We start from the raw sequence: 10,923 nt of genomic DNA on the forward strand, positions 1-10,923 counted from the left end.
ACTGCAGCTGTGTGCCTAAACACAATGCAGCATCACATCCACGTCCCTTTTCCTGCTCCCCGTCTCTCGCGTTCTCTACCCAGCTGCACTGCCATCCACTATGTATAATTTCCCACAGGTGTTCTTTGGTTAAAAAGTCGAACCAAACACACAAACCCAGAGGTGCATGGAAGACGCTGATAACAGGTGTGTGTGTGTGTTGGGGTCTATCCCCTCCGCTCTCTCCGCCGTTCTCTTTATTAGCCCCAAGTGTTAGTCTGTGCACTGTTTATTGCAACGTCATGTTTTCTGGCATGAAAAGAGAGAAAATATTCCCCCAGAGTTGTGCATCGTCACTTGGATAACAAATGAGGCTGAATAAGACCATTTCAGTGGAAGCTTTTGGTGCTTCATCATTTTTTGCGCCATCATAGTTATTGCAGAGCTCCCCCCTTACCATTCCCACTCAATGCATGCTGCCTTAAATTATGTGTGTTTTGTTTGCCAATTTCTTACTACCGCGGTGAAAAATACGGAACTGCTCTGTGGTTGAGCGATTTTAAATATGAGTTATTTCGTATTGTCGTTCCCACACTCAGCGGTTCAATAAACTGATGAGCACTTTATGCAATCGCTTTTTTCAGGTTTTCTGGAAGAGCATCGACTGAGTCTGCTTTTGAAGCGGGGTAAGTCTAATGAGGATTTCACATTTATGAGGCTCTTCCCCAATTTTTCTCTCAGCAGATTCAATTACACAAGTTGCCATGAATCAACAGCAATCGTCTCTTCATAAAAAAATGCTTTTCCCTATTGAAACGTGCCAAATACGCAGTTAGCTTGGAAAGCTATCAAGCCAACAAGTAAACTTGAACTTGAACTTAGCTCAATTTAGCTGTACAGTAGCCTAAATTACAAATAGATTCATTGTTCACAACTGGCCTCACCTTTAACCTTTATGTCAATCTCCGTTCCATATTCAAATATAATTTTGACAGATGCATAAAATGTGTAAGCAAACCCCCTGTTTCAGTTTAAATTTGAACTCTATACAAAAAGACTGGGTTGAAGTTCTGGGAAGGAAGGGGAGATGCTGTTAACACTATGGCCGACGGCATCTTTGTGATACCTTTTTTATTTAGCCGTTACGCATGGCTGAGTGTGAGCACTATAATAAGCTGTCTAAAATGCGCAGCACACACCATGGCGTTATACTATAAGCGCCCAGGGAGCCGAACAACCTTAAACGGCGGCCCAGACAGCGCCTTAATCCAGACCTTCTAAAGAGATCTAAACCATCCAGGAAAAAGGAAGAGGGGGACCGGTTTGCAGACAAAGACTACAAAGTTTTAGTTGTACTTCTATTACTCAACATCCGGTGACGTCACCGAGCGGTTACGTTGTCGGGACCTCGTTCTGAAAGGTTCATCCCCCAATGTGCACACAGACTACCGACGCCCTTGGGTAGATGTCCTGACTCATCTCACTTTACTGTCTCCTCGGATAAAAGCATCTGCTGAAAGACCGGTATGAGCGAAGACGAGCCGTTGGCTGTGAAGGTGGCGAGAGTGTCATTCTTTCCCTCCCAGAATAATTCTGTACACAGGTTGTTTCAAAAGCCAGCCTTGGGGGGACTTCCGCTGAAAGTCTGGGACAGAACATTTTTTAATGCTGGCGGTAACTAGAGCGTGCAGTAATTACCAGGAGGATCCACTGGTATGGTCCAGCATGGGTCCATCTTGAGAAAAAAACTGATTTATTATATTCCTCATTGAGGCAATCAATCAAGCTTTATTCGTAGCAGCGCTTTCTGGGCAGAAAGCAGCCAAACAAAGTGCTTGCTAAGAGCAATAACAAAACAAGAACAAGACGTGCGTTTGTTCAAATGAAGTTCGAAAGAAGTGGGAGTCATAGAGATACGTTTAAAGAGTAGATTTGAAAAAACAACGATTATACACGACTTGAGTGCAAGAGAACAATACTAAAGAGGCACATTTTAAGATGCTGAGTATGTTTTGAAGACCGGTTCCAGACGCAAATGCCTCCTACACTAAACGTTTCCTCTGTGTAGGTGGGAAGGAGAAGTGTTGAGCAGTAGATACAATATATAAATAGTGAGGAATTGATGGAAAATGTTGTGTGTGTTTGTGGATGGTTTAAGCAGCCTCACCTGGCCCGAGTCAGCCTGATTGGATTCTGGGGCTCGGGGAGGCTGCGCATTGAGCAATCAACATGAACAGGTTAAACCGGCAAACACCACACACACTCAGGCCACGTTTATACGTAGCAGGGTATTTATAGAAACAAATATTTCCCCCCCTCCGTCTTCAAAAATAACATTGTGCACACAACATCGTTTTCAAAAAACTTGTCTTTTACATCAAAACGCATAGATACACCGTCGAGCGCCATTATAACTATGCCAAACCTATGGGCGGCGGTGTAGGGAGAAGGATAAAGCCATGCAAGCCAATCAGAATCCTCAGAATCAACACCAACGAATAACACGAGCGTCTTCCTGTAACAAACAAACTGTATACATAGGGCGCTCATATGACGTTAAGCATTTCCTGGCACATAATGTGAGGCTTCAGAACCTAAAACCCCGTTTCCCCCCGTTGACACGACAACACATAACCGGCGTTTTCAGAAATCTCCACTTTGGCCGGAGTTTTTAGAAATGATCGTTTTCTGCGATAAAAACTGGGTTTTCGTGTAAATGAGAGGCCAAACCGCGTGGAAATATCAGCGTTTTTTCCTTCGTGTAAACGGGGCCTCAGGGAGAGATCTTCTACAGGTCACAGGGTCACACCAGTTCATGTATAAAGATCAGCATACAATAAACTTCGGCTTAAGCTTCGACATCGCCACCATGCGTCCTTGTCTGGAGGAGCTCAGTAAAAGGTAGGTTGCTTGAGGCTTTTGCTGCATTTGTTTAAAAGATGCAACATGCCCGTGCGACCATGCACAAAAAAAAAAACAAAAAAAAAAAAAAAAAACCCTGAGCTCAGCCAGACGTCTTTGTATGTCCCATCTCTTTTATCTCCTCTCCACCCCCCGGCTCCACTGTCCTCCACACTCCACACTGCTCCCCGGGTTTAATCGTCCATCATGGGAGACGGAGAGTCATCCACCCACGCTGCTTACTCAAGACAGCCTGGTGGACACATGGCTGGAACACGAATTGGGGCATAAACACACCCTGCTCCCTCTGGCTCACACACACAGACAATGCTCTCTCTCTCTAACTAACTAACACACACACGCGCACACACGCACACGCACGCACGCACACACGCACGCACGCGCACACACACACACACACACCACACAACATTTACTCACTCACACACGTACGTGCATGCACACACACTCATACAGTGGCTCGCTCGCGTTCACACACACACACACACACATAACATGGGCTTGTTTTACGCACGTACGTGCATGCGCATCCACACCAGAGCACGGTGCAGCCCCATGCAGAGCACACCACCCGCAGGCCCGATGGATGAAGTAAAAAGTAGCACAAATGAAGTTTGCAGGGTCTCTCCCTCCGTCTCTCTCCCTCCGTCTCTCACCCTCCGTCTCTCACCCTCCGTCTCTCTCCCTCCGTCTCTCTCCCTCAGCCCCTCTGCCCCTGTGTCTCCCCCTCCCTCAATCTCTCCTCCTCCTTTTGTCTCTCATCTTTTTTGCTTTGTTTCCTCCATCTCTGTCTTCCCCTCTGCCCTCTCTCCTGTCCACACATATACTCTCTCGCTGTGTGTGTGTGTGTGTGTGTGTGTGTGTGTGTGTGTGTGTGTGTGTGTGTGTGTGTGTGTGTGTGTGTGTGTGTGTGTGTGTGTGTGTGTGTGTGTGTGTGTGTGTGTGTGTGTGTGTGTGTGTGCGCGCGCGTGTGGTTGGCTTTTCGCTTTTTTCAGGTAATTGTATTTCTCGAAACTGAGTCAGTGTTTGACGCGACATTTGTACCCCTCACCGCTCCCGCGCACACACGCACGCACGCACACACACTGACACACAGACACACACAGACCGACCGGCCTCCGTTCACCCCCAAGCACTGAAAAAGTTTTGTTTTCACAAAAGTTCCACTCCTTAGTTCAAAGCTGCGAATGCCCCCATACCTTTTCCCTAATAGACGGATAGACCGGCTCTCCCCCCCCACATAACCTCCATCGTTAATTGTTGATTCATTATAGTCACAGCTTTCTTTCCTCCTCCTCCCACTCCTCTCCCTCATCCTACCCTCCCCCCTCCCTCTCCCTCTCCCTCTCCCTGCTTGTATTGGAGGAGAGAAGCTGTGATACTTCTGACAGCATTACAGAAAGCCATTGTCTGTGTTTTCCGTTAGATGTCATTGATAAAGGCCTTTTCTATGATGGCATAAAAAAGCTTCACTCGTGTGCCCTCAAAACTCTGTATCCGACTCCATTTTGGATTGTCTGATTAAAAAAGAATCGCGTTTGTCTCCCACCTCAGAGGATCCTTTCTTGAAAAGGTAGGAAGAGATTTGGAAGATGAACTTGTCGAAGTACTGGATGAAGATGTCTGGGATGGTGCATTAACCAGAGTGAACGACAGTGCCTCGTGTTCCAGGCTAACACTGAAAAGATTTAAGGTTGTCTACCGCATTTATTCCAGTGTCACCGAGACTTGTAATAGATGTCCGATCACACCAGAAAACATGACACGCCATTGTTGGGTCTAGACTTATGGTAACTTATGGTAGTGTGCAGCTATTTCGTATACCTGGCTGAGGCTTTAAACACTGTTCTTTTCTTACCTGTGCAGAAATTGAAATCTTTGGACTTATTCCCAGGCAGCAAACAATTAGAAGGAAATTATGTTGTTAAACCTGGGGAAAATTAAGTATAGCTTGGAGGGGATAATCTGGAAAGTGTTTAGGGCCCCACAATTACTTGTGTAAATGAAATACCGTACAGGATGATTGAAGCACTCTCTATTATTGCACACTCTCTCAAGACATTTACAAATAATTTAGGTAGTAACGTAGTTTTACAAAAATAAAACGTGGATATATAGCCCATATACAAAATAAAGTGCGGGCTCACGCTGTACTGCACTGCCCCCTGCTGATCTCTTTTGAGATCTGCATCCGTTTGCAAATTGTTTTTCTTATATTGTTCTCATTTCATCTCCTTCCCTTATTTATTTGTCCGTGGTTACTGTTGCACAAAACCATTAAAACCAACGCACACGCACACACACACACACACACACACACACACACACACACACACACACTACGGTGTTGTCATAAACAAACGAAAAAGCAATATCCATATAATCTCTTCCGGGACATGAACTATAAACGCTTTTCCATTTTTTTTCACTAGGTGCTCATGCTTATTCTCAACACCCGAGCAAAAGGAAAATGTCTATTTCCAGAGCGAGAGAAAACACTGTAATCCATCTGCTCATTATTGAATCAACACAGAGCAAACATCATCTCGCCTGTCGCCCACTGTATAGTCAGCGATACGAGAACGAGACAAACGAGCGGATGAATGAAATGGAAGCGATAAGAGGAGGGATGGGCGTGGCCCAGCCTACGTCATGTTGTCATCATCAGGGGGAAGCGATGCCCACGCCGCTGTGCCACCGAGGGATTTAACAACTTCAATAAAAACAGGCAGGCACCCAACATCTATTAAGAAAGAAAAGCTGGTGGCTAGAGTCGGTTATTACATTAATCGGATACAATAAGCTAGTGGCCTATACAAAAACATATTTATTCCGAGGACGTGTGTATTAAAGTACCCTTATATCCTACTTTGCATCCATACATTCATGCGTGGAGCCCAGTGGGAATAGAAGCTGATTGGATGGATGGATGGACTTGATTTATGCAAGATAATGCAACAGAAAAAAACAAATGAAAGATAAACCTCATAACAAGCGCATTAAAACAATAGGCCTGCAGAATTGGTTACAACAGATAATTGCGGAAAGCTTTCACAGTGTAGCCTTCACAGCCTCGTTGCCATCCTCCGATTTTAATGATGAGCGCTAATTGGTTTGGGGGGGGGCATGATCAAACCCTTTTGTGTGTCCACTCTGTTACTCTGTCCCTGTCATCAGTCAGCATGCAACAACCTCATGCAACCCTTCCCCGTGACAATACAGCTTTTAAAAAAAAAAGTTGACCCAACCAATCACAGTAGAAATGCCCAGAAATGATACTGGAACAGTCCAAATTGAAAGTGTCCCTGCAGGCAGGTGCAGTCGACTCGAAGCAGACATTCTCACTGAGCCTTCAACTGGCTCATAGCTCACGGGGGACGATGGCATTTCCAACAAATGACACAGAGTACAGCTCTTAAATCTTGCCAACAGCACCTTTAAAGTTCGGCATTGATTAATTGGCTTTTCAGTGTTTAGTTTGTCGTCGTTATGCATACACGCAAGTAGGCCTACTTGTAAGAACAGAAAGTCTCCCCCTGCTGACCCTTGATGGTTTAGGGTGGTTTAACCCATATTTCTACTATCCCCACTCCCTATCAAGCCTTCACCTTTGTGACTTCTGTTGTGTATCTGTGTTTGCATAGTGTCTTGAGTGTTAGTAAGTACCCTACACAACAATAAAGTGACTTTGATTATCATCAGGACAACTCGCACTCTCCACAAGGCCTCGACCAACATTCAACCTCAGCCACTCCTATATAAAAGCCTGAGGCGTTACCATGGTTACGGAGGCCGACCGGAACAGAATGGTCAGAAAACAATCGAACCGAACTGGACACGGCGGGCGGCCTCCTCACAGCCGAGGAGTGTCCACCGGGCTCAGCGAACAGTCCCCCCCCCCCCCCCCCCAATTATACTGGAGGGGGCGTGGGGGGAACAGGGTAATGTTATTTCAAGTTTGGCTTCTTGTGCATTTGTGGAAGACTTTTGCATGGGTTTTATACTTTGGAGTAGATTAGAGTGCATTTCTTGATTGCTGAGTAGTCTATCTGTCAGCTGGATAGAATGTGACAGTTAATATTGGACCCTTTAAAACAAATGCTTACAAATTCTCTCTCTCTCTCTCTCTCTCTCTCTCTCTCTCTCTCTCTCTCTCTCTCTCTCTCTCTCTCTCTCTCTCTCTCTCTCTCTCTCTCTCTCTCTCTCTCTCTCTCTCTCTCTCTCTCTCTCTCTCTCTCTCTCTCTCTCTCTCTCTCTCTCTCTCTCTCTCTCTCCGCCCGCCCAGACTCTTGAAGTTAATCCGGAAGAGAGAGAGCGCTGTTCCCCATATGGCGGCCATTTGTTCCTCATTATTTACTAAGTTAATTTGCTCCTTCGCCTCCCACCTGCTCCGCTCTTCCGCCGTCCTACTCCTCCCCTAGTTACTGTTGAGTCACTGAGCAGACGGGTTCATCCTCAGAGACCTACGGGGAATCCAGCACCAGCTCATTATGGGATAGGAGGCTTTTTCCACACAGGTTAGGCTGCGTGCTGACACCAGGGAATCGAACCTGTGGGCTGGGAGTAAAAACATAGCCAGCACACACGAGACATACTCAGTGTGTGTGTGTGTGTGTGTGTGTGTGTGTGTGTGTGTGTGTGTGTGTGTGTGTGTGTGTGTGTGTGTGTGTGTGTGTGCTTCTGCAGGGTAATTATATGAAAAACAGGAGACTGTCCAGAGCTAGTTAGCTATTGTAGCTCTAACTAAATTAGCCACTGACACGAAAGGCACCCTCCTGTGTGGGAGGAGACAAAGGAAGATTAGCAGAGCACTATGATTAAATAAGGTTACACAAAACTGTAACACTCCAAGACAAAGTTAACAGAAACACACACTCATGCCCATTGTTAAAAAATACAGATGAAATTGCTTTTTCAGTATGTAGGCCTATTGAAAAAACTAATATCTTGGCCATTTTCCGTTCAGTTATATATTCGCAGCATGACGCTATATTTATAATGCGTGGCGAAGAAAAAAATAATCTTACGAGGTAATGCAAAAGTATGCATGAAAAATGAGTTGTAGTCACGGCATACGCATACACACAAGCACACGCACACGCACACGCACACAGACACACACGAACACACACACACACACACACAGTCAATACATTTGCATTTGCTGTGTTACCAAGAGGGGGTGCTATGCGCCATGTCACAGGTCAGCAGGAACACTGTATACTGTTTAATATATTCTGTGCAGTATTACTATACAACACAGTGCAGTGGGACGCAATGAAACTTTTACCTAACACTTGGAAATAAATATAGGCCTAGGTCTTAGTCTTTAATAGACTTGAATAGGCCTACAGAAGTAATCATGAACGTCAACGAGCCTCAGTTTGTACTCATAGGCCTACAGAATATTAACTTGAAAACAGATCCAGATACCTATACAATTCGATTATAAGCTGGCGGCAATCTCATTAAAAGGGAATTACACAATATAGGCTCATCTTTCACCGTCCTATAGGATTGAGGAGGAGGTAATTGCTTGAGAATTGCGTGTGCTTGTGTGCGTGTTTGAACTGACGTGACGTGTGTTGGTAATGGCCTGGGTAGGTAGCATATGTAGTAGTATATAATGTAGCATAATATAACCTATCATATTTTTGTTCGCCACCAGGTATCGCTGTTGAGGTGCACTTCGTTTGAACGGGAATCCCAAGCACTGCCTGACACACCGAGGCTGCAAGACTAAAAAAGATAAAAACATTTACAACGGAGTTGAAGTATTAACGTCGTACAATAATTTCGTGCCATTCTGAGTCTTTTATTTGAAATTCCATGCTTTAACCACAGTGACTCAGTAGGCTACAATATTGAATGTTAGACAATGGATCCGCTTGGTCATTAAATAAGCCCTCAGAGTTAGTACACTGTTTTATGAAATTAATAATATGTATTATTAGTATCTTGGCGTGGCACTCTGTCAGCTGCTTTAGCTTGGGTTGCCATTCCCTATTTTTAGCACACATTTTAATTGTGTCATCAATTGCACATTTGTGGAATTGATCTCAAGCTTATTACTAATGAGTGATTATTGAAATTGCTACAGCCTGTGAAGCTATTATGTGCCATCATTCGATTTCGACACGCGTTCTCAATGGACCAGAATTCTCCAATTATTCTGAAAGCATTTCCCAGAGAAAAGACTTCCATATTTCCAAGACATTAAATATTATTGTATAGCCATATAGGAGAAATTAGTTTTCAGTGATATTTGACACCTTTCAATATATTGACAGTAATACATTACTGTCACTATACTATTTACTATTTCTAATTCTAGTCCTTTTGAAATGGAAATATCCCTGCTGCATGAGTGTATAACGTTTAGGGTTCTGACTCCCAGCAGGCGAAAGGGACTGGGTTTGAACCTCACCGTCCCTTGAGCAAGATGCCCGGACACCACTCTCTGCTCCTTAAATACTTGAGATTGAATTCACTGCAAGGCGTCTTGGATAAACGAGGATACAAAATGAATCAATCATAACATAAAACAATAACAGGAAGCCTGAGCGTTTGATAAACACGAGAGAGAGAGGCTTGCGATCTAGTGGTAGAGACGGTAAACCGAGTGTTCACCTCGATCCCTGCCGCGTAATAACATGTTATTAGACTGAATGCCTCCATCATTCACTTGAACAGGCTGTTGAGTTTGTGTGTGCGTGTGCGTGTGCGTGTGTGTGTGTGTGTGTGCGTGTGTGTGTGTGTGTGCATATCCATATGTGTGTATGCATGAAACTATGTGTCTGTGTTTAACTGTATGAGAGTGTGTGTGTGTGTGTGTGTGTGTGTGTGTGTGTGTGTGTGTGTGCATTGTTGCGAGTGAAAGTGTGTTTTATGTGTGTGTGTGTGTGTGTGTATGCATGTGAGTATGCATGTGTGTGTGTCTGTTAGTCAGTCTGCCTCTGGGCGCATGCGTCTGTGGGCGCATGTGTGTGTGTGTGTTTGTGTGTGTGTGTGTGTGTGTAGGCATACGTGCATGCGTGTGCGCGCGTGTACGTACGTGTGTGCCCGCATAATGACACGTCCCCCCAGGGCGACTGTGATACTTGCAGCAGCAGCATCAGCAGCCCGGGCCCAGTACGTCTCCGCCCTCTGCCTTTCAACTCAGCAGCTCAGCCTGAGACTTCCTTCAGTGCTCCAGAGCCCCTCCATCACCCCGTCCCCCCTGTGGAGCAGTGAGTCTCTCCCAGGCCCCGGGGCTCGCTAGCAGCGGCCCCTCAGAGCACCAGCAGCGACGGGCCCCGGAGATGGAGGCCCTGGGCTGGCCCTCCCTCCTCACACCCCGACCCGCTGTGCCTGGAAACACGAGGCACTGTGGTCCTTGTCTCCATACGGGCACCGAAGCTCTGGAATGACTTGCCTGAGGAAATTAGGTTGACTGAGTCACTGCCTAATTTTTAAATCACTCCTCAAAACCCACTTTTACCGGAGAGCTTTTCCAGATTTCATTTGAGCCTGCCTTTGTTTTTATCCTGTCTTCTTTCTGTACATCACTTGTATTTTATGCTCTTTGTTTTAATTTAGTTTTTATTATTCAGCACTTTGTAACAGTGTTTTGAAAAGTGCTATAGAAATAAAGTTTATTATTATTTTTAATATTGTGAAGCAAGTGTAACCGAGAATGATGACGGGAAACGCTCTTAATCACTGTGTCGGCTTGTTTTAAAAAAGAAGTGGGATGAGGATTTTGACTTTTTGAGACAATGGACCCCCTTCACAATGGTTTGATCGTAGGACAATGGCAGGTGTGGTTCGTACCGCTAATCGTGGGTCTGCTTCTGTTATAGGCCTCCGCGTTGCACACTCTGATTGTGAAGATTGATCGGATGAACGGTCTTCGGGAAGGTTGAAGGTCAGGCTTCTAAAGCAGGAAGTTGAGGTTGACGTGTGTGTGTGTGTGTGTGTGTGTGTGTGTGTGTGTGTGTGTGTGTGTGTGTGTGTGTGTGTGTGTGTGTGTGTGTGTGTGTG

Source organism: Gadus chalcogrammus, chromosome 19, assembly GCF_026213295.1.
Source record: "Gadus chalcogrammus isolate NIFS_2021 chromosome 19, NIFS_Gcha_1.0, whole genome shotgun sequence".
Taxonomy (NCBI): domain Eukaryota; kingdom Metazoa; phylum Chordata; class Actinopteri; order Gadiformes; family Gadidae; genus Gadus; species Gadus chalcogrammus.